This window comes from Macaca thibetana, chromosome 17 (assembly GCF_024542745.1).
Source record: "Macaca thibetana thibetana isolate TM-01 chromosome 17, ASM2454274v1, whole genome shotgun sequence".
NCBI classification, from domain to species: Eukaryota; Metazoa; Chordata; class Mammalia; order Primates; family Cercopithecidae; genus Macaca; species Macaca thibetana.
The window spans coordinates 76,932,299-76,958,656 of record NC_065594.1 but is presented as its reverse complement, the minus strand read 5'-3'; the positions used below and the strand labels follow the sequence as shown (position 1 = coordinate 76,958,656).

General features: G+C 37.9%; 1 non-coding gene across 1 annotated transcript; it reads right to left on the bottom strand.

Moving 5' to 3' along the window:
* Positions 1-22,537: 22,537 nt before the first annotated feature.
* On the bottom strand, positions 22,538-22,636 carry LOC126940913 (small nucleolar RNA U13). The gene has a single exon (XR_007720982.1). It is a non-coding gene; the product is annotated as a small nucleolar RNA U13 (small nucleolar RNA).
* Between the last annotated feature and the right edge of the window lie 3,722 nt (positions 22,637-26,358).

The window sequence follows — 26,358 nt, the reverse complement described above, 5'->3', positions numbered from 1 at the left end:
TGAGAGTAATTAAGTCATCTATTACTTTACACATTTACCATTTCTTTGTGTTGGAAACATTCAAAATCTTATTTTCTAGCTATTTTGAAATATACAATAAATTATTGTCAACTATTATCATCCTACTGTGCTATAGAACACTGGAACTTATTCCTTCTAACTATATTTTTGTATCCATTAACCAACCTCTCTTCATTCTCCTCCTCCCTACCCTTCCTAGCCTCTTGTAGCCATCATTCTAGTTTATGAGATCACCTTTTTAGTTCCCACATATGAGTGAGAACCTGCAATAAGATTTTTGAAAATTTGTTAATCAGGTCTCACAAGACTGTATAATCTTATTCTACTACATCACTTGATGCCAAACAGTTTCTCTTCTCCATGGCTGTTGCATCAGAGTAAGAGCGTATCTCTCTCTATTTATTTTCTCCAAAAGCACAGTTAGAGTTATTAGAAAGTAAATATTATTGAATCAGTTATTTTGCTCCAAAGACAAGTTTGTCAACACTTAAAACTCAAAGCATCCATCAATCCTTATCCATATGTTCAAAGTTATTACAGATTCATTATATATTTTAAAGCAAACGTTCAATATTTTCCTTACACATAGTTTGAGTTATAGTCTACTCTTATTTAAGAGTAGATATGATAGATTATGTTTGAAATCTATCAAACAAAACAAAGAGTAGAGTTACAGTCTACCCTTATTTAAGAGTAGATATGATAGATTATGTTTGAAAAAGTCTTATACACAACCTCTTAGTCTTTTTAAACATCCACTCCAAGTTTATATAATCAAAGCCTCAAATGTAAATACACTGCAGCAACAGGGATCTTTTAGTAGAAAGTCTATGCATGAAGTAACCTGGTTTAATGAAAAGGATGCTGTCATGGTTTGATTCTGTGTCCTCACCCAAATCTCATGTTCAATTGTAATACCCAGTGTTGGAGTTGGGGCCTGGTGGGAGGTTATTGGATCATGGGGGTGGTTTCTCATGGTTTAACATCATCCCCCTTGGTGCTGTCATCACAATAGTGAGTTCTCATGAGATATGATGGTTTAAAAGTGTGTGGCACCTCCCCACTCACTTGCTTCCTCCTGCTCCCACCATGTAAGATGCCTGCTCCCACTTTGCCTTCCGCCATGAGTAAAAGTTCCCTGAGGCCTCCCCAGAAGCAGATGCCGCCATACTCCCTGTACGGCCTGCAGAACTGTGAGCCAGTGAAACCCCTTTTCTTATAAATTACCCTGCTCAGGTTATTTCTTTATAGCAGTGTGAGAACTGATTAATACAGATGCCAACTTTAGCATTTGAGAAATGTAGATTCAAAACCCTGCTTTGACACCTGTAATTTATCTAACCTCTTTAAGCCTCAGATTCCTGTTCTGCAAAATAGGTCATAAAGTCACGAGGCTTAAATCAGAAAAAAAATATGTGAAATACTTACCATGATGTTCAGCTCATATAAAGCATTTGGTAAATACCAGCTATTATTGTTATTCACTAAAATTTTCATATTACTGCATTAAGTTTTCTAATAATGAAGCTGGTGATGTTAATAGTGATTTAAATGCTATACTTAGTCACAATTTTAATAGTTCCATATTGGGACTGAAGACCTAGCATTTCAGATACATATATCCTCTTTGCCATATATCAGATACTAGCATTTGTGGTATATAATCAAAATTTCTCAGACCAACTACCAATTGGCAGTTACCAATTGTCCATGTGGTAAACTAAGCTCTACATACTTTCAAAATAGATAAAACCATCCAAAAATGGCCTGCTACCACTTGAAAATAACCTAGTGGCCCACCATTTCAGTGATTTTCCCACCTTACTTGGTAAAGCTATGTAAGAAGGCTAACCATAGCTGCATAGATGCATTTGGTGAAGGTTAGCTTTACCTCTTCCTGTTCTGTCTCAGGGATGGGTAGTGTTAGATGTTAAGATTTGACCACAATGTTAAGATTAAAGCTTCATCCTAGACTATTTATACAAATACTTAAACAATTGTTTGGGGAGATCTCTCTTATTAACTTAAATTTGAAGTGAAATACAGTGCCATTGAACACGCTTGAGAGTTCCAACCCAGTACATAAGGAGCACGGAGGCATATTTTGGTATTGTCATGTATTTGTTTCTTTATCTCCTACAGCTTTTAATGGTGATGGCAAAACCACATTAAAAATTTGATTCACTGTTTCACTTTGAATTCTCCCAAGTTCCTATTGAAATGACCCAAAGTATAGCTTTTATTAACATTTTATCAAAACTTAGACACCCATGGCGGTAATCAAAACTCATATTCTGGACCACCTAAGAGCTGCTGATGACATCAATCCCATGTCATCAGTTGATGATAAATAAACTTGGTACATTTGGTGAAAGTATTTTCTTCATCATACTCAGCACATGTATTTAATAATAACTATGTGCTCATTTGCTTTGATTTTTTTCAAATAGGAGAAATAAAACAGTCACCCGTCCCAATATTAGTCAAAGAGCTTCCTGAGGAAATGAAAAAGTAACTTCCATTCTTTTTGTTTCTGTTCTTATTTCCTTTTTTCTTTCAAGGAATACGTACTTAAATGTGACTTCTATATTTTGATAACCAGATACCTTACAGCAATTTGCTGTTCTTGAGCTAAGCTGTATTTTGCTCTCTTTATCTTTTAATTCTCCGATTTCAAGCACATAGGAAAGCCCTAAATATTTTCTCGCACAGGGAATTTTTGAAGATCCAAACAAAAGCCCTAGGCTCTTCCTGCCTTTTGTGAAAGCCTAAGTACAGAGAAGAGATTACGTTGGGCTTCCCAGAGAAGAGGCGGGAGGGACAGCTCTTTGACAGAATATCTGTGAGGTAAGAAGGGGAAATATTCTTTAGCAGTGGGCTTTGTAAGACATTGACAGAAATGTTCAGTGTGCCCAAAAACTGCTTTGGTAGCCTTGGGAAGAGAACTGATTTTCGTAACTTCAGCGATCAGGAAGTTGGAGCAAGAGCTCCTTGAGTCACACGGGCTCCTAATGAAGGCGGTACAGTGACAAACAGAGAAGAAAACTTGGTAAGCAGTGGGATTCTCTGCAGAACAACTCTCTTCCTACTTCCACAGGCAGATAAAGTCTTACCTGGGCAAAGAATAGATGAGAGAGAGAGAGAGGGAGGGAGGGATGGAGGGAGGGAGGGAGGGAGGGAGGGAGGGGGAGAGAGGGAGGGAGGGAGGGAGGGAGGGAGAGAGAGAGAGTGTTTTTCCTTCCTTTTTAAGGATGAAAAGATTTGAATATATAAATGTATTATTTCTCTTTCTCTCTATATATTTTTTCAAGACAACTTATTTGAGCTCCACATATTGGATGCACACAAACATCTAAAATAATAACAAAACAAAGAAAAATACTATACTGGAAAAAAATTCCGTAGTTCAAAAAAAGTGATGCATCTGAATTATTGGAGGAAATGTTCTGTGAGGAAACAGATCACGCACCAAGCTGACTTCAGCAGAAAACTGTGTTTAAAATGTAATTTATATTCTCAATGGATTCCATAAGGTATTATATAAATGAAAAAGGAACAACTTGAGAACAGGAAAGAATACTTTCAGAGAGAAACTGTTAGACTAAAAATGGCAAATAGAGTGGAGGCCTTAAAGAACAGAATGAATAGTAAATCAAGAAATTAGATAAACAGCTTGTGAAATTCTCCATAGCTCAGAGCGAGGAAAAAAAAAAAAAAAAACCCACAAGTAATGACTATAAAAAATATAAAAGCAAAAGCAAAAAGAATAGATCCAAAAAATGTAATATAAATAAAATAGGAAAGTTCTCTTCATCTATTTTCCCACAGAAAAACAGTAACAAAAAAGGGTTTTTGCGTGCATCTGTGTGTATGTCAGGGAGCGTGAGGGTTGGCGGGAAAGGAAAAAGGAGAGGTTGACTACAGGTGAAGTATCATGTGATCTGCCACAAGCAGAAACTGTATTTTAAACCTTTTATTGTGTTTTTAGAATTATTGCACATTTAAATTGTATCCCAAAATATATCCAAGTTTTAATTTTTTAATTTATTATTATTATTTTTTGAGATGGAGTTTCACTGTGTCACCCAGGCTGGAGTGCAGTGGTGCGATCTTGGTTCACTGCAACCTCCTCTGCCTCCCAGGTTCTAGTAGTTCTCCTGAATCAGCCTCCTGAGCAGCTGGGATTAGAGGCGTGTATCACTACACCCAGCTAATTTTTGTATTTTTGTAGAGATGGGGTTTCACCATATTGGCCAGGCTGGTCTTGAACTCAGGTGATCCAACCACCTCAACCTCCCAAAATGCTAGGATTGCAAAGTGCTAGAATTACAAAGTGCTAGGATTATAGGTGGCATGAGCCACCATGCCCAGCCCAAGTTTTTAATTTAATATCATGGGAAAAAACATATTTCACAGAGTGTTCTGCTACTTGCATAAGCTGCTAAAAAGTGCTAAAAATTGGATCAACATTTAAATATGTATTATTATGCATAACAAATAAATGACTACCCCAAAAGTTAAGGAAACATGGAAGTCACTTTCGTTTTGAGAGTTTGGCAATCCCAATGTATTATAGTCTTATTTTTGATGGTTTTCTCAGGGGACAGAGACTGCACAGAAATCCAAGGTCCTGTACAAGATGGAGCATGCTATAAGAAATGCTCTGCCATCCAACTCCCTGCACCCCTTATCACATCCCCCACCAAAAAATAACTGCTGAGACTCCAAATGGTCATGTACTCAAGGGTGTGGGCAAACCAAACTAGTAAAACTCTGGGGAGTTTCCTGCTAGTTCTGAATTATTTGGTTACACAGGTAATGTAAAGCCTGGAATTTGGTTTAAGGCAATTATGGAATTGTAGGACCACAAGTGCCTTGGAGAAGCAAAATTAAACTCTTTCTAGAGGGAAATACCTCTACTATGTGTCTCAAGTAATTTCTGCAAATAATTTTCCACATGCAATGTAGCACAAAGTCAAAGATACAACCAAATGCCCAATGAAATTAGTCTTCATGAGCAAAACCAGAAAAAGAGAAAACAGAAAAATACCCTAAAATACTTCATATATTGGCTCTGTTAGACAGACTGTAAAACAATGGGGCTATGTACAACGAAACACTAGATAAGCTTAAATATATCTCCAGAAAAACAAAACCATTTTTAAAAATGCAACATTGCACGTTTGAAAAATAATCAGACGAAAGTTTTATAAATTAAAAAGAAATTAACCTAGTTTTTGTTTTTTAAAAAAGATGGCTTTAACAGCAAATTAGACACCCTAAAAGAGAGAATTACTAAACTGGAGGATAAGTTAGAATAAATTAAATACACACAAAACAAAACTAGGGGTAATAGAGAAGAGAGAATCAGAGTCATAGAAGATAAAGTGAGAACAGTTTAAATGTATGGAACCAGAATTCAAGAAAGACAAAAAATTGAATGGGACGGAACCTATATTTGAAGAACCATTAATGGCAGATTAGACAGTGAAGACATAATTGATGAATACGTCAACAGAAATATCAAAACTGAAGTCACAGAGAGAAGAAACACTTGAAGTTACCTAAAGGAGTATTCATGACATGGGGCAGAACAAAAATATGTAAGATCTGTATAATCATAGCCCCAGGAGAAAAGGATAGAATAAATGAGACTAAGTCAATATTTAAAGAGATGATAGCTGAGTTTTCCAAAGATGACAAAAGGCACCAGTGCACAGATCCCACAAACCCAGTGAATCCAAAGCAAGATATATAAAAAGAAATCTACACCTAGATGCATTATGGAGAAACTGCCGAAAATCAAAGAAAGAGAAAATCTTAAATGCAGACAGAGAATAAAGATAGATTACCTTCAAAGAAACTATAGTAATGCTGACAGTTGACTTCTCAACATAAATAATAGAATCCAGAGGCTTGTGGAGTGATATCTTCAATATATGTAAAGAAAATAACTTGCAAGTGGAACTTTATATCCATTAAAATATCTTTTAAGCCTAAGGTGAAGCAAAGGTATTTTTCAGTCAAATGGATCTTAGGAGAAAATATGTCCATAAGAGGTAAGTCCACACTGCAGATTTACTTCCTAAGGAGGAAATGGAGCAGGAAGAAGCAGGCCTGCTTCTGAGTGACCCAGGTGAGGTTAGAGAGTGCAGAGAGGCTAAAAGTATAGGGGTAAGGTGGAAAGCTGAAAAGTGCTAAAAATTGGATCAACATTTAAATATATATTATTATACATAACAAATAAATGACTACCCCAAAAGTTAAGGAAACATGGAAGTCACTTTTGTTTTGAGAGCTAATAACAAAGTCCTGATGAGAAGATAGGGTTGCTTTAGCTTTTTAAACTATACCTTCTTTGTTCCCATCATACTACCAGCCTGAGATGGTTGTAAACACTCCCACATAAATTTCAAACCTAACAATGGACAAAACAAGACACAGATAGTGTAAGACAAGTAAGGGACATCCCATTTAACTTTCTTCCCAGGAAACTGTGCCCCCCATTATCTGAGCGGGCTACTTCATAACCAAGAATAAAACGTTAGGAAAACGGGATGGAGAGAGGGATGCCAAGTCTATTCCAAAATATTTAAGATTCTTACTTTTTAAAATAACTGGTATTGAGAATGCTGTCAGGACAATTCAGTCATGAAAGGGAGCTAGTAAGACTTAAAATATAAACTCTTAATGATATCTTAATGAATCCAACAATTCTGCAACTAAACAGCCCTTTGTTGAGCTCAGAGGCTCTCAGGAGAAGCCTTGAGAGCCGTTGACTAAATAAATCCCCATTGCTACTGAGTTGGTGCCTGAGTTGCCCAAACAAGAAGCTGCTCAGGCTAAGTGCTGTCATCTCCACCCACGACTTTGGGGCTCATGCCGGAAGACACTATTGCTTGCTCTGTCCATGGGATTTCTAACTGCTGTGTATGGATATGTATATTTATTTATAAATGTGTGTTTATATATGCATACACATATACATATAAACTCTTACACCTAAAAGGCCCTTAAAAATAATCTTGCCTCCTTCACAAAATCTAAAATATCCCGAAAGTAATACAATTGTAATATCTGAGTGATAGAATTATAGATGGTTACTTTATGAATTTTATGAAATGTTAGGTTACATTAGTAATGGTAAAATTTAAGATTGAATAAATAAAGCAATATGATTCTTTCACAGAAATCTCTGTAATTATTAATAAATCTTACAATTTATAGTTTTATATATAAATGTACACATAAAAATTTGTGTATCTCTGCATATGTATATCTATTTATAAATGTGTTTATATAGGCCTACACATATACATATAAACTCTTACAGCTAAAAGGACCTTAAAAAATAATCTTGCCTCCTTCACAAAATCTAAAATTATCCATTGTGGTCTGTGGCAATTTTAAACCTACTTATGTTTTAATTTCATATTAATCAGCTGATTTGCCTGGGATAGCAGAGAAAGAGGTAGTCACTGGATACGAAAGGCAGAGGAAACTTAGCAGACTCAATTCAGCCCACTGCCAGGAAAATGATTAATTTATAATCATAAGAGGTGACTAAGGAAATCAAGCCCAAGTTTGTTAACAGGTGTATTTTGGGAGTAATTATGTCTGGGCCAGAAGCCAGTTTCAAGGTCACTGTTTTCTAAGCAGAGTTTTATGTTTAGTCCCTTTGCTGTGTTTACACAAGACAAAAACCAAACTGGCAACTGAACCATTTTAGTCAAAATGTTAGCATATCATTCATTTAGTTGGTCAACATGATATGAAACCATCAAATTAATAGATTTTTTTTGCCCTAAATTGAACAGATGCTTTGGTATCTGTAGGCATAGTCTTTCTCTATGGGAAATTAAGGATTTTTACCTTTAAATATCCTACACTCCAAAGTATTCTTCTACAGAGACTTAACTCATATATACATCATACTTAAAAATCTATTAGTCAATTTCAGGTAGATTAAAGAGTGACTTCATTGTGAAAGATAAAACAATAAAGCTTTCAATATGGAAGAACATGTTCCACAAGATAAGCAAAGCAAAGATTTTCTAACGGGATACAAAAAGCACTAATCATAAAGGAGAAGACTCATGAGTTGAAAATTTTTCTTCATCTAAAGACACCATTTAGAGAATGAAAAGATAAGCTACAATAAGGAGATAATTGCAATGCAGTCTGGGTTCACATAAACAACAGTGATCTTATAAGATTATAAGATTGTGTTTGTACCACATCTTTTCTATCTTGAGATATGTTTAGACACATGAATACTTATCATCCTGTTATAATTGCCTACAGCATTCACTACAGTAACATGCTATCCAGGTCTATAGCCTAGAAGCAATAGGCTATACCATATGGACTAGGTGTGTAGTAGACTATACCATCTAGGTGTGTTTAAGCACCCTCCATGATGTTTACACAAGGACAAAATCACCTAATGACACATTTCTCACAATATATCCTCATGGTTGAGCAATGCATGATTGTATTTTCAATGACTAGGAACTCATATCCAGAATATTGAAAGCACTTCTACATGATAAGAAATGTATAGACAACCCAAACAAAACATGGACATAAGATTGGAACAGTCATTTTACCAAAAAGATTGATAACTATATGAAAAGTTATTCAACATCATTAGTTATCAGAAAAATATAAGTTAAAACTAAAAATATGATCCTACTATATGCCTAACAGAGTGACTATAATGGAATAACCTGACATTATCAAGTGTTGGTAAAAATGCGGAGCAGCAGGAAGTCTTGTACACTGTTCATTAAAGCATTAACTGATATAGTGCTTTTTAGTACTGTAAGATCTACAAAAGCTAAACAGAGGTACACGCTAAGACCCAGAATTCTACTCTCATATGCTTCCACATATACCAAAAAAAGGCATTCACAAAAGTCTTCATAACCGGTAAAATTTCAAATGTGCATGAGTAGTGAAATGGAAAAATAGTGGTATATTAATCTAATGGACTACTATACGACAACGAATGCACTACGGCTACACCCAAAGCCTGGGTAAATCTCACAAACATGTTGAGAACATAAACCAAAAACAAAGGCACACTCAACGTTCACATCATGAACAGGAAGTGACATGACAAAATGGGTTTATGTTTTTTCCAGCCATGGCCAGCTGCTCCTGTGGAGATAGGGAGAAGGCAGAAAGTGGGATGAATCCAGGGTCTGGGCTTTCCCAAATGATGGCAAAGGGAGGGAAGGAGACAGAAGATAAGGGCACATGCAGAGCAATGTGTAACCGTGAATGTGAACCATAGGCTCTAAGTTGGGTAAGGCAAGTGAAAACTCCAGGCCTCAGTGGTTTGTAAATCCTTGGGGAGGGGAGGGTAGAATAATTTTTGGAGTTGGGGTACATGAGAGAGTGAGCTGGCAAAAGATAAGAGGTGATGATGTCCAAGCAAGGGGACTGAAATTGTGGTCAGGCCTTACTAACGCATAGCGCGTACTTACTAATGCACGGGTCTAGGGTGTGACTGTAGGGGTAGGGGGCCAAGACAGGGCAGAGTTCCATTGGAGTCACCATAGTGACTACTGGAGAAGAGGAGACCAAAGCGTTGAGAGGTGGAGAGTTGGGATGGTCATTTATATTCAATCAGCAGGAACTATTTCAGGACACAACTAGTGGGCCAGAAGCTACAGTTTTCTGTGACAGAGGATGGTGCTGGGGTCATCGTATAAGTAAACCTAATCAGGCAGAGTAACTGGACTGGAGACTGAATGCTTTGATGATGAAAGGGCAGAAAGGTCTGAAAGCAAAGGAAGAAGCCCAGACCCGGGACTAGGATGGCTGAGAGCAAAAGCTGCCAGGAGTGCACTGCCCTAAGAGGCAACCACATCTCCTTTAGAATCAGCATTGAGAACAGAGAGTGTGGTGCTACTGAGTGGCTCATTGAAAGAGCACAGTGAGGGGCTGGTGGTCTGCAATAGGGTCATTTGGGGGATCTCATGGGATAGAAGTTCATGTGTTAAAGCACATGGAGGTCTTTGGACTCCTTGTCGTGCTTTCTTTTCTTTTCTTTTCTTTTTTTTTTTTTTTGAAGAGGTCTCACTGTGCATTGTGTTGTCTGGGCTGGAGCACAGTGGCATAATCATGGCTTACCACAACCTCAAACTCCTGGACATAAGGTATCCTCCTGTCCCAGCCTCCTGAATAGCCAGGACTACAGGTATGCACCACGATGCTTGGCTATTTTTTAAAAATATTTTTGTTGAGATGGGGTCTTGCCATGTTACCCAGGCTGGTCTCGAACTCCTGGCCTCAAGTGATCCTTCCACTTTGGCCTCCTGAAGTGCTGGGATTACAGGTGTGAGCCAATGTGCCTGGCTGCTTGTGATGCTTTAAGTAAAGTGGAGCAGTGGACAGGGTGGAATGAGCACTGAGACCACTTGCCCTTTGGTGAGGCTGAGGGCTGGGGGGAGGAGTGAGCAAGCGAGACTCTCTTCAACCAAGGCAGGAATAGAGGCTAAGGGGGCAGCTGTGTTACAGGAATGCAGAACTCCCAAATTCCAAGCATCCGTGATAACCACTTCTCCAGAGAAGTCTAAACAGGCCTGTTTTGGAAGAGAGTGCTAAGAGCAGGCAAATGGGAACAAGTATCTGCAAAATATCTTTATTCTTTTACCATTAACACCAACATTTCTAGGTCAGAAAGAAGTCTGATGAGCCCACCACGCAAGACTGCATGGTTACTGACTGGAAAGGCCATCAGGACGGCAGAGAGCCACTGCGCCTCTTTCTGCTGAGGGCTGTGGATAGAGATGGGAATTTGAAACCTTCTTTCCTGTTTGTGTGAAAAATTCAGACTACTGGCAAATTCTACCCTGGAAACTGACTGTGGGTCAATGGGAGTCCGCTGGCGAATGGATACGGCCTGTTCTGTTTCCAATTCATCAGGAACCATGTGGAGAATTAATATCCTGCCCGTCCAGAAGGAAGGGAGTTATTATGGACAGCAAAGAGGAAAGGTAGCCAAGTTCAGATGTTCCCCAGGCTGCGGCTGCTGAAAGTCAAACAGTATGAAGTATAATGGTAAGTGGGGGGAAAGAAAAACTCAGCCAAGAATAGAAAACTGCACCTTCAGGGGCTAAGGGACAGTGGAGAGCGCTGCTGCCCTAAGATCCGCTCCTCCACAAAGAGTCACCATTTTAGTGATTTGATTTCACCAAGAAACTGTTTGCCCAGAAGGTAAGAGGTCAATTAAGGACAAGGGGGAGGGGCATGTGAAGAGAAGAATGTTTCAAGCTTTTAGATCTCACGCAGTAGAAAAACAAAACCAGGAATCTATTTCTTTCACCTGCCAGAATGACGCTTCCCTTCCTCCAGCTAATTGCTGCTGGGAGAGTCCAGCCTTCTTGTATTAGCATCCAACCTGGATTACTTTCTGGCAAGCCGATGACTTCTAGGCTGGCAAAGGGCAGGTTTGGAGAACTACTGAGTTGGAATCAGAACATTTCCATTCAGAGGTGGCACATTTTGCCCCGCAACAATCAGAGAATAAGGTTTCTGTATACTTGTTGACTGGCTAGAAATCTCTACTTGAGTTTTAAACCTTAGGTCAGGTTCCCCAAGGCTCTGGCATCTCATCTCTGGAGAGCAACGTCAGTTTTAATGGTGGAAATTAGTATGAAGGAGAGAGGATGAGCTTCAAGGTGAAGGGAAGCAGCTGTTTAAATAGCCACAGTGTTTACATCACCTCCACTGCTGCCCAGCCATTCTCCTGTTTATGCTGGAAGAAGCCCCGCTGGTAGGGGGAATCCGAAGGCAGAGCTGCAGACCAAAGAGCAGACATTAAATTCCACTTAAATACTCGATGCTCTCCCCTCTCAATTGTTCGGGATGCTGCTATACTTGTTCCCCTACCTAGGGGCCCCATTATGTAGGAGGTCCCAAAAAACCATCGGTTGTACTTGCTCTCCTGTTGCTCATGCCTTATCCAGCTGAAAGATCAAAAGCAAATGGAACCTTAGTGAGATTCTGCACCACCCATCAGGTTTCTGTAGCTCCAGAGAGGGCGAATGAGCATGATGATCACATATTCCCAAAACTGGTGAGGTGCTGGGCCAACAGGTGATTTATTGCTGTGGAAAGCCAATAGGAGATTACTAAAGGGGTCAGGCCATAGGACATCAGTGGCTAAATGATTTCCTAATGGCCTGAAGGAGTCACAGTGCCTCCCTCCCTGCCTAATTTCATAGCAGAGGGTGTCCTTTGGACGAGGGAGAGAAGCTGGGTTATTAACCCTAGCTGGATGGTATTTAAGATAAGAGGAAAGAGGGTTGAGGCTAAGGGGAAATGCGGAAAGTTGAGAAATTTGGTTTTACTAAAAGAGATGTGTCACAGACATATTTCTGGTTTCTTGCATCATGGGACATCTGCTTAGAGGATGTAAAGTTTTTAACCCTTGCACTCCGGGTGTGTGTGTGCGTGCACACGTGTGTGCGCATGCAAATACACATGCATAAGCAGATTTTACATACAACTGCAGAGCTTATGTACTCTTAAAGTTTATCCATAAAGCCCAGTTTAAGAAGTCTTGCCCTCTATAGGTTAAGAGGGAAATGCTTCATCCAATAACAAAATCTTTTGAAAAGTTCCAAAATATTTTATTTTGGTAAGTAGGAATTCCTCATTGCAAGACATAAGTAGATATTGATTTTTTTCCTCTTTTATTGAAGTACATTCCCGCACATTTGCCTCTAGATTATTTCTCAGGCGTCTCTGGTCAATTTGTCACCTCTAGAATTAAATATTGGTGAAACTTGGTCATCTATTAACAAAATATGCACTTAGCATTTATAATGTTCAAACAAATATGCTAAGAGTACTCAGAGTAGCCCTGCCAAGTATTCAGAGATGAACAATGCATGCCCTAGATGCTCAAAGAGATTCTGCTGTAAAAATGAGATACTTACAAAAGCGTCTCTAATATGACATAGAATGTGGCATAAAAAAGAGTTCACGGTCAGAAGAGGAGAGTTCATTTTTGGGTGATATAATCTGGAGTAGCTTCATGAATGACATGCAATTGAAACTAATGTTAACTGTTTTTCAACTATTTTTATTCCTATACCCTCAGTGAGAAATACATTTTATGTCACAGTATAGAACACATATTAATGAAGATCTGGAATAAAAATTTCACAAAACAATATCTTCCCATATTATGGGGAATATGCTCTGTTATGTCCCATTCTACTCTACTCTACTCTATTGATTTCCACTTAACCAAAAATCCTAGTTGGAACCCATAAAGTTTATTTCCTAACGCAATGAGTTGTTGTCTATTATCTAATAAACGCTGCCTTAAAAGATGGCAAGGGTGTGGTATTTTGCATTATGAATATCAATTAGTCTTAACAGAAATTCTATGCTATAGGTATCAGTTTTATCTCTGTTTTTCAGATAAGGAAACTGAGACTTTGAGAGGTTAAGTTACAGGTCTAAGGTCAAGCAGCTCTTACATCGAGCAGCAGGGATTTGAGCCCAGCTCATGGTGACTATGTGAAAACCCACAGAGGGAGGAAACAATATTTGGGGAAGTGTGCAGCTTGGCTATCATGTAGGGTATAAGTAGGAAAATTAGGAGAGATGATTATAAAAGGAATTATATCACTCATTTAGGTAAAATTATTTTTGTCTTTAATCCTTTATCTTATTCCCAACTTCCTCCTGGAAAATCTCCCTGCATCTTTAGTCTGATTCTCCCATACCTGGTCTGTAGTTATACCCATTAAGAAATACAATGCAACTCACAGGAGCTTGTTGAAAATTTACGTGCTCAGGAAAACAGAATAAAAAATATAGCAAGAGACCTATGCCCGCAAAATCTTACTGAGGTAGAAAAACCTTACTTAACATAACTACCGGTATGTCAACCATACACATACATGTAACATGTAAATTTATGTTCTAAAATGCCACAAAGATGGGGTAAATTATAGGCACAATTTGGTAGTCAGGAGAAAGAGGACATATTTTCAATTGGTTCTTGGAATGTTTTAGGAAATGGATGGGAACTGGAAGGATAATATAAAAGGAAGATATAGTCCCAGGTAAGATAATGACAACGTGAAGTTCAAAGAATTCTTGGGTAAGGGCTGGTGGGAGGTAGACAGAGAAAGGGGACAGGAGGTGAAAGCAACTGAAGGAGGTTCAAAGGGTGGTGAAGAGATTCAAGGCTGGGATAAGATTATGAAGGACCACTGATGTAGTCATAATTAAATTCTCATTTTCTATGTTTAATAGTCAATGTGGACTATACATCTGATACATCTAAACTAAGAATTTTATTCTTATAATAGCAGAGAGAAAAATTCTAAGTATGAAAACAAAGCAAAAACCTAGCCTGTGCTTTAAGCTTGGAAAATAATCTCTTGCATCTTTTAATTTATTATTAGTGTTATTTCTGTGTATGCTCACATACATGAGAGCACCCACCCTTTGAACTGACCTGGGAACACTTCAGAGCTAATATGCAGTCAGTGCTGTATTTATACTTTGAAGAAATAATGAGGCACTCTCATTTTTCCTTTTTTAAATAAAATGCTTTCTAAATAATGGGAAGCATATCCATTAGAAAGAAAACTCAGTAGTTTAGATTGCTGGGTTCAGGTTCTTAATAATGACTATTATTGTAATGTTAATGGTGGTACCACAGATATCAATCCTCTTCCTATTGTAAAAGTGATCATTTTAGTTCTGTGTTGACTCCCTGGATTACTTGCTATATATGTGTTTTTAATGTATCACCTGTTCAATAGAAAATAGATATCAAAAGATTTCTTTGGATTATCTGTGCTTTACTTTCAGCATCAATACAATGGTAGAATAATTCATGAAATAGACCCACTTTGAATGGCTATTTGCAGAAAGAAAAGCAAACGTAAAAAGGTATCTTTAACAATTTCCAAATTCTAAGACAACTGCTATTACAGTTTCCATTGGAAATGTGCCTCTAATAGCCCAATACTCTCCTTTCAGTATTGGCTCGGTAAGAAGGAGGCAATCATTGTTTTTAGCTAATATTAAAGCATCAACTTGGTCATCAGTTGAGTTGTGTGTCTGGGATTTTAAAAGAAAGTACCTAGCCAGACCTTACTTAATCTATTTTGTGTGAATACTACCAAAAATGGTTTGAGTGTCAAGCATTTGTTCTCAAAATGTGCACCTGTCTGAAATACAGCTTATTCTTGTTATTCGCATTAGCTATGTTTTATAAAGTTGCTGTAAATGCTGATTTAGCAAATATTGAATCATTGCTCCAGGAAGAATACAGGCTTAAGCTCCTGTGAGCCTTGGGTCACATTTTCATTCATCGATCAATATATAAGTTTATTTTATCTGCATTTCTGTTTAAAGGCACCCATTTACTATATATGTTAATTCATTGACATTAAACTTATACTCAACAGCCCTATAACTCATGTCATGTCTAATACATGTATTTTCTCCGGAAGGCACATCACCGCCTTGCTGTACTCAGAAACACTGGATAACACTTCCACAATATGCTTTGAGGGCCATTTTAAAGAGCGAAATCATCAACAGAAAGCACAAAAATGAAAAAAAAAAAAAAAAGTCACTGCACAGGCTGTGCAGGGACACCTGTTGGCTGTCTGAGAGCTGAAGCTAGAAGATAGGGTCGCCCTGTTTCCACCTCATCTGGCACATGAGCAGCGAGAGACTCGGATTTTTACCCCTATGGGCATGTCTGCAGATGACTAGAAAAGAGCTGCGAGTATTGATTTTGGGGTCACGAATACATTTTAGCAAGTAGGTAAATTAGCAAATATGGAATCTATGAATAATGAAGATCGACTATGTCCTATTTCTGTGCTACCCTGAATTTACGTGGATATGTGATGATTTTAACACCACTATGACTCAGTTATACGTGTGACTCATGCTAGTTTTAGCGCTATTTAGATTTTGAACTACAAGTTTACCTTACATGATTTTATTATTTCTTTCCATCCCACTTAAAGAAAGGTAGAGAATTGCCTGTGGTTTACTGGTAGTGGTCATGGGAATTTCCTCTGGGGCATGAAACTAGCTTTCCAAGGGTAACACAAATCAGCTACAGAGCAACACAACAGGAATTAATAGAGATGTAATCTCAAAAGGTACTTCTGTTTAAAACTACCAAATCTTATGTACTATTTATTTTCTGCGGGTTGAAAATAAATTTCAGAATCCAAAGAGGATTGAAAGGGTACAAAAACTAAAGGATTGTTTGACATATATGAATATTTTCTGTTTTTCACTGATTGTTACCAGAGATAACAATTGTATGATTAAAGGAATTGAAATATTGTATCTGTAATGATACTTAGAGAGATTTCATAAATATGGTGGTCCTTACACTGTTTGGAACTTATGAGAGGAAAATCTTTGCTGGAGTATGTGAAAACGCTGATCAATTTGTCTGCTCTGCTCGTATTTTTCTCAGATTATTTGTGTCTACAACTGAGAGATGTGATGCCATATCATGCCACTTTTCCTGGCCAGAGTTGATTAGACCAGGAATGGACACCTGACCCAAGATGGGCTAATAATATTTGTTACTCTATAGTCATCATAAATAGGGCAAACCATTTAGTAGAATAAGTATCCAGAAATAGATCCAGAAAAATATATAAATTTGACAGATGCCAAAGACATATTTCAATTTCTTGAGGAAAAGACACTCTAATGCTGATGCTAGCATAATTGGCTCTCCATCTAAAAGAAATGAAACCAGACCCCTATATGTAATATTTTCATGTAAAAGTAAAATCAATAAAAATATTTGAAGAAATTATGTACTTATATATCCTTGGCTGGAGAAGAACTTCTTACACAGATTAGGAAACTCAAAAACCACAAAGTAAAAAAATATTTGAATATTAAAAAATCTTATTACTACAAAATACATCCTAAAGAGAGTCAAAAGATGAACAGTGGACCAGAAAATATATTTTAAACAGATACTGGATTTAACAGAGTTGACTGCACCATCATCCTTGAAATATCTCCAAGTATTTGAATTTTATCTACAATGCTACACTATCCTGCTTTCTTTTCTACCTCACTCACTGATTGCTGCTTTCTAACTCAGTTTACTCCTCTCTTCTCCCTCTAAATTTTGGAGTACCCCAGAGTTCATTTCTTAGCTCTTTTTGTATTTCCAGATGCCCCCTTGGTGATTCCACGGGATCTCATGCCACCAAATGTTACTTACACCCTGAAGATTAACAATTGAACATCTCCATCTGAACTGCTCCCCTGACAGTTGAACTTATCTTTCCAACACGAACCAGCATCTTCCTGTGGTTAATAGGCATCTCCATCTCAACATGTCCAATCAAGGACCTTTGATTTTCATTCTCAAAACCCTTCCCCATCCCCACTCCAGCAATACTTGTTTTGCTAATGTTATGGTTTGGTATGGTTTATTTGGCTCCACCAAGTCTCATGTTGAAATTGATCTCTGGTGTTGGAAGAGGGGCCTGGTGAAGGCATTTGGGTCTTGGGGGCAGATCCTTCACAATAGCTTGGTGCTGTCCTTGTGATAGTGAGTGAGCTCTTGCTCTTAGTTCCCATAAGAACTGGTTGTTGAAAAGGGCCTGGCACCTCCTCCACCTGTCTCTCACCATGCGATCTCTGCATGTAGGCTCCCCTTCCTTTTCCACTATGAGTAGAAGCTTCCTGAGGCCTCACCAGAATCAGATGCTGGGGCCATGCTTGCACAGCCTGCAGAACCATGAGCCAAATAAACCTCTTTTCTTTATAAATTACCCAGCCTCGTGTATTCTTTGATAGCAACACAAATGGACTAAGATAGGTAAATATTAATAGCACCAAGTTTTTGTTTAAGCCAAAAACCTGAGAATCACCCTTAATTCCTTCTGAAACCTCACATTCTACCTCCAGCCACTGAAAAAGCTGCTTTGCATTATTTTCAAAATACATTCCCTAGGGCTGGGTATGGTGGCTCATGCCTGTAATCCTAGCACTTTGGGAGGCTGAGGTTGGCAGATCACGAGGTCAGGAGATCGAGACCATCCTGGCTAACACGGTGAAACTCCGTCTCTACTAAAAATACAAAAAATTAGCCGGGCATGGTGGCGGGCACCTGTAGTCCCAGCTACTCAGGAGGCTGAGGTGGGAGAATGGCGTGAACCCGGGAGGCGGAGCTTGCAGTGAACCCAGATCGCTCCACTACACTCCAGCTTGGGTGACAGAGCGAGACTCTGTCTAAAAAAAAACAAAAGAATACATCCCCTAGACACCCATTTGTCCTTGTTCCTTACACTGTTCTCATCACTGAACTGCCATAATCTTGCTCCTAGATTACTACAATGGCTTTGTAACGACATTCCCCATCACACTCCTGACTTCCTCCATTTTATTCTCCATAAATGACCAATATGATAAAACAAAAGAAAACATAGATCAGACCATGGTTTCCCTCTAGTTGTAAGCCTCCAGTATAATACCATCTCACTTAAAATAAAACGTAATCTCTTCCCCCATGCCTCTAAGGCCCTAAATGACCTGGCTTTCCTCAAGCTTCCAGCCTTTTCCTCTGCAAGCTCACTTCCAACACTGCATTCCAGCTACATGGACTTTCTTGCTGTTCTCCAAACAAGTCAAGCTTGTCTCTTAGCATGTGCACTTTCTTTGCCTGGAATACACCGTCCTCAGGTTTTACGACGACTTTTTCTTCATGTCATTAGGAAATTTTTCAAGTGTTTTAAGGTTTACTCAAACCATATTTGAAACCTTCACCCCTGTCATTTTCCATCTATCATGTTTCCCCACACTACTTGACATTACCTGAAATTATATGGCTTTAGATTACTCGTTCCTTGCCTCTCCCAGTAGAATGTAGGCTTCACGAGAACACATACTGTACTTTGTTTACCACTGCACTCCCTACCTTCAAAAGTGCCCGGTAAGTAGTAGGCACTCCATGGCTGTAAATCAGATGAACAAATGACCCACACAGTGGGTTAGTCTGCCAAATATAGAGTGCCTACAACATACAAATCCAAGGAATGAATGGATGTGACCAGGGCATTGATAAAGAAGGAAATGTGACGGATCCTACGAATATATTGTAAAAGGTCAATATCATTAGTATCCACAAAAATGCATATTAAAATATGTAGATAACCTTTCCACTTAGAAGATTAGTACCAATTAAAAATTACTGTTACTATTCACTGCTGAAGGAGATAGGAGGAAATCGTCATTATTTTACACTGCTGGAGAAAGTTAAATTGCTACTAAAATAATCTGGTAATAAATATTAATGTGAAAAATGCACACTCCTAGGAATATTCTAGAGATAATCTATAATATACATTTAAAATCACATAGAAAAAACTTTATTGCAGAATAGCTTGTAGTATTCAAAAGTAAACATTCAATTTTATTTTTTTAATTGACAAATAATAATTGTTCATATTTGTGAGGTACGTAGTGATGTTTTGATACTTATAATAGATAGTAATGAGACCAGAGTAATTAACATATCCATCGTCTCAAAAATTTTTTTTTTGTTTTGTTTTAGGAACATTCAATATCCTCCTCCTAGCTATTTGAAACTATTAATATTATATTATTGTTAAAATTGTCATCCTGCAGTGCTATACAACTCTAGAACTATTCCTCCCATTTAGCAGTAATTTTGTATCCTTTAATAAATCTCTCCCTGTCCCTCCCTTCCTCCTATCAGTCCCAGCCTCTCATATCCTCTGCTCCACTTTTTATTTCTATGAGATCAACTTTTTTTTAGCTTCCACATATGAGTGAGAACATGTGGTGTTTAACTTTCTGTTCCTGGTTTATTTCACTTAACATAATTTCCACCAGTTTCAAAAATGGAAATTCTAATGTCCCTCAATAGTAGAGAGATTGAATGTTTCAGGATATGTCCACACAATAGAATACTATGCAGCTATTAAAAAGAGTGAAGGAAACGGATGCATCCTAACTTGAAGGGGTGCCCAATATACCTCAAGACTGAAAACCGGAAGTTAAAGGATAATGCGTATACTGTACAAAAAGCAAACAACAAAAACCTGTGTGTGTGTGCTTGTGTTCACACAGGCTTGCAGAAGAGGACAGAAATGCAGTAACACTAAGCTGTTAGGATGACCTCAGGGAAATACAGGGTAGAATGAGGGAGGGGTGTTAGCTTTTTCTTTATGTATCTTGTATTTTAAAATATATTTTATAAAATTTAATTTAAAATTATTCATTTATAAAAGAATAAAAGTGTATGATTCTCCTTAGCTATGCAGAAGTTAATAAGCCACTGACTCTCCTTAGCTATGCAGAAGAATACATAAACTAAACTAAGGAGTTTTACATTTTAAAAATTAAATGAATTACAATAAAATAACGCCAGTAGATTTGAAAGTCTTGATAAAAGTTCACTTTTATAGAACAGATATATTATCAAAATGACTTGAAAGAATAGAAATCTTTCTATTTCTCTCAATAGAAATAATAACTATTAAAAATTAAAACTGTTATTGAATAATTACTTCTCCAAAATTAAGCCCTGATTATGTTAGCGGTAAATGCTTTTAAACTGATGATTTCAATACCACAGAAACAGTCCCAGGAAGGACAGGTTGCTTTATTCATTCCACTGGAATGGAAATATCTATATGTGTGTGTCAAATACACACACACACACACACACAATGAGAAAGACTACATCCATCACCTTGCTGGGGAAAAGTGCAAAAGTAGAGAACCAGAAACTTTGAGCAATGTTTGGAAGAAAAAGCAGACTGGATCAGAAGGGTGTAGAAACCAGAGAAAGAAAAATATTACACACAGAAAAGAAATGTGCAGACTAAAACCGCACTTTTCCCCACTGGAGCCTTCAGGCCCTTAAGCCTGGAAGGGCTCATGCAATTCTTTGGGCAAAAATTGATTTGAGATCCAACTTGAAACATACAACCATTTTAATCTTATATTCCTTGACTAGCATATATTACAGAACCATAGTAAAATATTTTTTAAATTATAGATCTATAAGGAAAAGTTGGCAAAATTGTCAATACGATGGGAAACTTCAGCTGTCGAGCAACTGATAGACCAGGCAGACAAAAAAAAAAAAATCAGAAAAGATATATGGTATTTAAACAATAAGAATAATAAACACCATCTAATGGCTGTTACTAAAATAGTCTCCTATGTGTCCATCAGTCAGGAGTCACCCAAAGAAAGGAAAACTACTTTAATTATTTAAAACAGGGTTGGGGGGCTAGAGTGCAAGAAATTGTTTCCACGTGTGAGAGAAGCTGCAATGACAGATGGGTTTTGTTGAGCCAAGAGATTAGCAGCAGCAGGAAGCCACCACCACTCCAAAGCTGGGATCAGTAATAATAGACAGCTTTTTCAAGGAATTTTACCATAAATTAGTTAGAGAGGGATTTGGGGTCAGGGTTTCATTCTGCTTTTTCAAGAGACTTCTCTCTTTCTCCTGGAGGGAGAGGGTTTGAGCCTCCCCTTGGCTGTTATGGATAGAAGTTTGAGGTCCAAGGGGAGAGCAGCTTAATCAAGAACATATGGAGGTGTGGGCCGGCCTCCCAACTGTCGGAAAAAAATACCTAAATATGTTACATAAGAATAATTCCCTGAAACAAATCTTCAGATTGAAGCAGGGCCACACTGTGGTCCCCAAACTATGCAATGTAGGAGGCTTAACCCAGAGAAATATTCTGGTTTAGTGGTCGCACTTCAAAGATAAAAACAGGTTTCTTCAGGCATCCAAGTTTCAATATCAAATAGCCTAAATAGAGAAAGCCATTAGGCAGACCTCCAACTTCTCTATGGTGATGTCAATTATTAGCAGGCATTTGCTGCTATGTTCTGAAGGAGAGAGTGACTGAGCGCTACCGTGTCAAAACAAATGTCTTTCCATCAAAACCAGCTGCATAGTTAGTGGGGCCCAAAGCAAAAATGAATACGAGGTACCCCTAGATACAAAATATATTAAGAATTTCAAAATGATGACAGCAGAACATGAATTAGCCCAAGCATGGGGTATACTTCTTGTCTCAGTGCAAGATTCTGTATTACTGCATGGGTTGCACACTAACAAAGTCAGCCTTGCTTTCAAAGATTTAGGAAACTTTCAGGCTGGCCCATGAAATATGGTATGAGCCCTCTTCAGCAAATTCCTTGATGACAAAAACCTAGAGATGAAATAAAATAAAGAACTTAGAAATGAAGGCTCTGCCCTGGTGGTGAGCATTGAACTGATCTATAGATAAAACAAATTCTAAACAACTTTGGGAATTACGGTTACAGAATACAAATACTTGAAATAGGAAGAAGAATGAAATTGCTAATGCATTCAGCTAGCCCTGCAGGTAAGCAGTTGATACCACCTAAAATCATATTGCGTTTTTAATGAGATGTAGTGATTCTACACTGAGTGTTTTATTTAGTATCTTCCCTGGTATCTTCATGTTGGATTGGTAATGTGCTGACGTCTTAAGGTTTGAGGGAGGTACATCTCACACGTAGCGTGAAAACCCAATTATCATGCTCTGAACCATAAAAGAATCTAGAAGACTCTAGAAGAATCTTTTGTTGGGAAATATCTCATGGAGTGAAGAAACATTTATGTGAGGATTAAGTGATCTCACTGGTTTTACTTCAGTTTATTTTTCTTCTATTAAATTTGGATAAGTTACATTTAATCTTTTTATTGAAAAATACATTATTTGGTTTTTACAAAAGTATGAATGTTAATGATTATTCACGTGTGATGGGATTTGAGTATTTTACCCTCATCTTTCTCATCTTTGCCTTTTCCATATTAATTAAATTATTTATGTGTCATATGTAATTTTTACAGAGGCTAAATTTAATTTTATTTAATTTAAAAAATTAAGTCAAATATTACCCCACCCAAAGGTTCCAGTCCAGGGAATTTTATTGGTGAAATCTATAACAACTTCAAGGAGCTGGGTTTCTGTATTTACATTGTTTGAAAGAACAGAGAGCTAGAAAATTTCCAACTTGTTCTACAACATATCATTGATACCAAACCAAGACAATTAACTACGAAAAAATGAAAGATATATCAATCACTTTGAATATAGACGCAACAATGATAAGTAAAATCTTTTCAGGTGGCCACACCCTTTCTAATCCAGCCATGTGGTGTGGGGGTGGGGGTGGGGGTGACAAGAGAGCTGTGTGGACATTGAGAGCCTAGCATACTTTTGCATGGAAACCATGGAGATGTTCTCCTCCCCCGTCTCTGACACCCTGAATAACCTCTACTAGACTGAGGAAAATGGAGACCCAGAGGTACTAAAGAGGTCCCAGCGATGGGCAGAAACTAAACTGGACTGCTTGGGTTCAGAATGTGGTGTCTTAACTATCACCAGCCTTCTTCAACAGAGGCTACTGCCATGGGTTGCTAACGATGGCATAACAAGGGTAAGGCAGTGGAAGAAATCCACCCAGAGAATAGGTAATAAGGAGTGCAGTGCTTATACACAGTTTTGGAAACAATAATAAAGACAGCTAAGCATTAGTCTGCTTTGTATTATCACCATGAGTCTGTAGTTTCAAACAATGTCAGTGATAAAATGCTCCTTTGTGAAAAAAATCAGTTCCTTCTATGTTTACATTTTTTAATAAGATTTCAAAAATTGTATTTATTTATTTATGTGAATTCACAGATGACAAAGTGTATATACTTATGGTGGACACTGTGATGGTTTGATATATGTATCAAACATACAGAATGTCTGAATCAAGCTAATGAACATATCCATCACCACACATACTTATCATTTTTGCTATAAAAACATTTAAAATCTACTCTCTTAGCAATTTTCAAGTATACTATACATTATTACTAATTATAGTTGCCATGCCACGTAACAGATCTCCAGAACTCATTCCTCTAGGCCAACTAAAACTTGGTATACTTCGACCAACATTTCCGCATTTCCCCAGCCACTGGTAACCACAATTTCATTACCTATTCTTTAATAAACTGTGTTTAAATGAAGTTAATTCAGAGATCTCTCAGTTACACAGTCAGCCCTCAACATCTGCAGAATTAGCTACATGGGATTCTTTTATTTTTAATTAATTTATTTTTTGAGACAGAGTTTTGCTCTTGTTGCCCAGGCTGAAGTACAGTGGTGCAATCTCAGCTCACTGCAACCTCCGCCTCCTGGGTTCAAGAGGTTCTCCTGCCTCAGCCTCCTGAGTAGCTGGGATTACAGGTGCGCACCACCACGCTGGGCTAATTTTTGTATTTTTAGTAGAGACGGGGTTTTGCCATGTTGCCCACACTGCTCTTGAACTCCTGGCCTCATGTGATCCGCCTACCTCATGGGATTCTTTTCAAGAGTAATGTTGTACTGGTTTGGAAAAGTTTGAGTTTGCTTCAGGAGCTGTTTGTGTCACCACATATTCTGTGTTTAAGCTGCAAGTTAGAAATAAACAGTGATAGCACAATGATTATAATGACAAAGAAAATTTATGTTATTCCAATTCTATCAATCCATGTGATTTCTTGGAGTTTTTATTTGGATTTAAAATTTGGATAGACATATGTAGAAGAATAAAACTGTACCCCTATCTCTCACTGTATACAAAAATTAATTCAAGATTGATTAAAGAAGTAAATGTAAGACCTAAAATTATAAAAATTGTAGAAGCAAACCTAGGAAAAACAATTCTAGACAATGATCTATGCAAAGAATTCATGACTAACAACACAAAGCCAAATGCAACAAAAACAAAAACAGACAAATTTAACTCAACTAAAAAGCTTCTGCATAGCAAAAGAAATAACAGTGAACAGACAGCCCACAGAATGGGGGAAAATACTTGCAAATTATACCTCTGGCAAAGGGCTAATATCCAGAACCTAAAAGAAACTCAAACAGTTCAACAACAACAAAAATAACAAAACCTATTCAATAGTACACAAAAGATATGAGCAGACATTTTACAAAGATATATAAATGGTCAAATGAAAAGCATATGAAAAAATGCTCAACATCAGTAAACATCAGAGAAATGCAAACCAAAATCATAATGAGATACCATCTTACACCACTCAGAATGGATATTATAAAAAAGTTGGGCCAGGCACGGTGGCTCACGCCTGTAATCCCAGCACTTTGGGAGGCCAAGGCGGGCAGATCACAAGGTCAGGAAATCGAGACCATCCTGGCTAACATGGTGAAACCCCGTCTCTACTAAAAATACAAAAATAAAATAGCCGGGTGTGGTGGGGGGCGCCAGTAGTCCCAGCTACTCCCGAGGCTGAGGCAGGAGAATGGCGTGAACCCGGAAGGCGGAGCTTGCAGTGAGCCGAGATCGCGCCACTGCACTCTAGCCTGGGCAACAGAGCAAGGCTCCTTCTAAAGTCAAAAAATAACAGATGCTGGCTAGAATGGGGAGAAAAGGGAACGCTTACCTACTGCTGGTGGGAATGTAAATTAGTACAACCTCTACGGAAAATAGTATAGTGATTTCTCAAAGAACTAAAATTAGAACTCCTGTTCAATTCAGCAGTCCTACTCCTGGGTATCTACCCAAAGGAACAGAAATTATTATTAAAAAAAGATACTTGTACTCACATGTTTATTAATGCAGTATTCACAATAGCAAAGATGTGGAATCAACCTAAGTTCCCATCAATGAATAATTGGATAAAGAAAATATGGTATGAGATATATACATATATACATATTTTTTATATATATACACACACACACGTATACACACACAACATGGAATACAGAATACTACTCATCCCTAAAAAAGAATGAAATCATATCTTTTGCAGCAATATGGATGGAACTGGAGGCCATTGTCTTAAGTAAAGTAAGTCAGAAAAAGAAGGTCAAATAGGGCATGTTCTCACTTACAGGTGGGAGCTAAATAATGTGTACACATGGACATAGAAGATAGAATAATAGACTTTGGAGATTCAGAAAGGTGGGAGAGTGGGGGCAGGTGAGGGATGAGAAATTACCTAATGCATACAATGTGTGTTCTTTGGGTGATGATTACACTAAAAGCACAGAAAAACACAGTGAAGAACTCCATCCCAGCTGTGAGATAAGACCCTGATGCTGGCTCCTGTTTTTTGCTTTCTTTTTTTTTTTTTTTTTTTTTTTTTTTGAGACAGGGTTTCACTCTGTTACCCAGGCTGGAGTGCAGTGGTGCAATTTCAGCTTACTGCAACCTCTGCCTTTCGGGTCCAAGCAATTCTCCTGCCTCCACCTCCCAAGTAACTGGTATTAC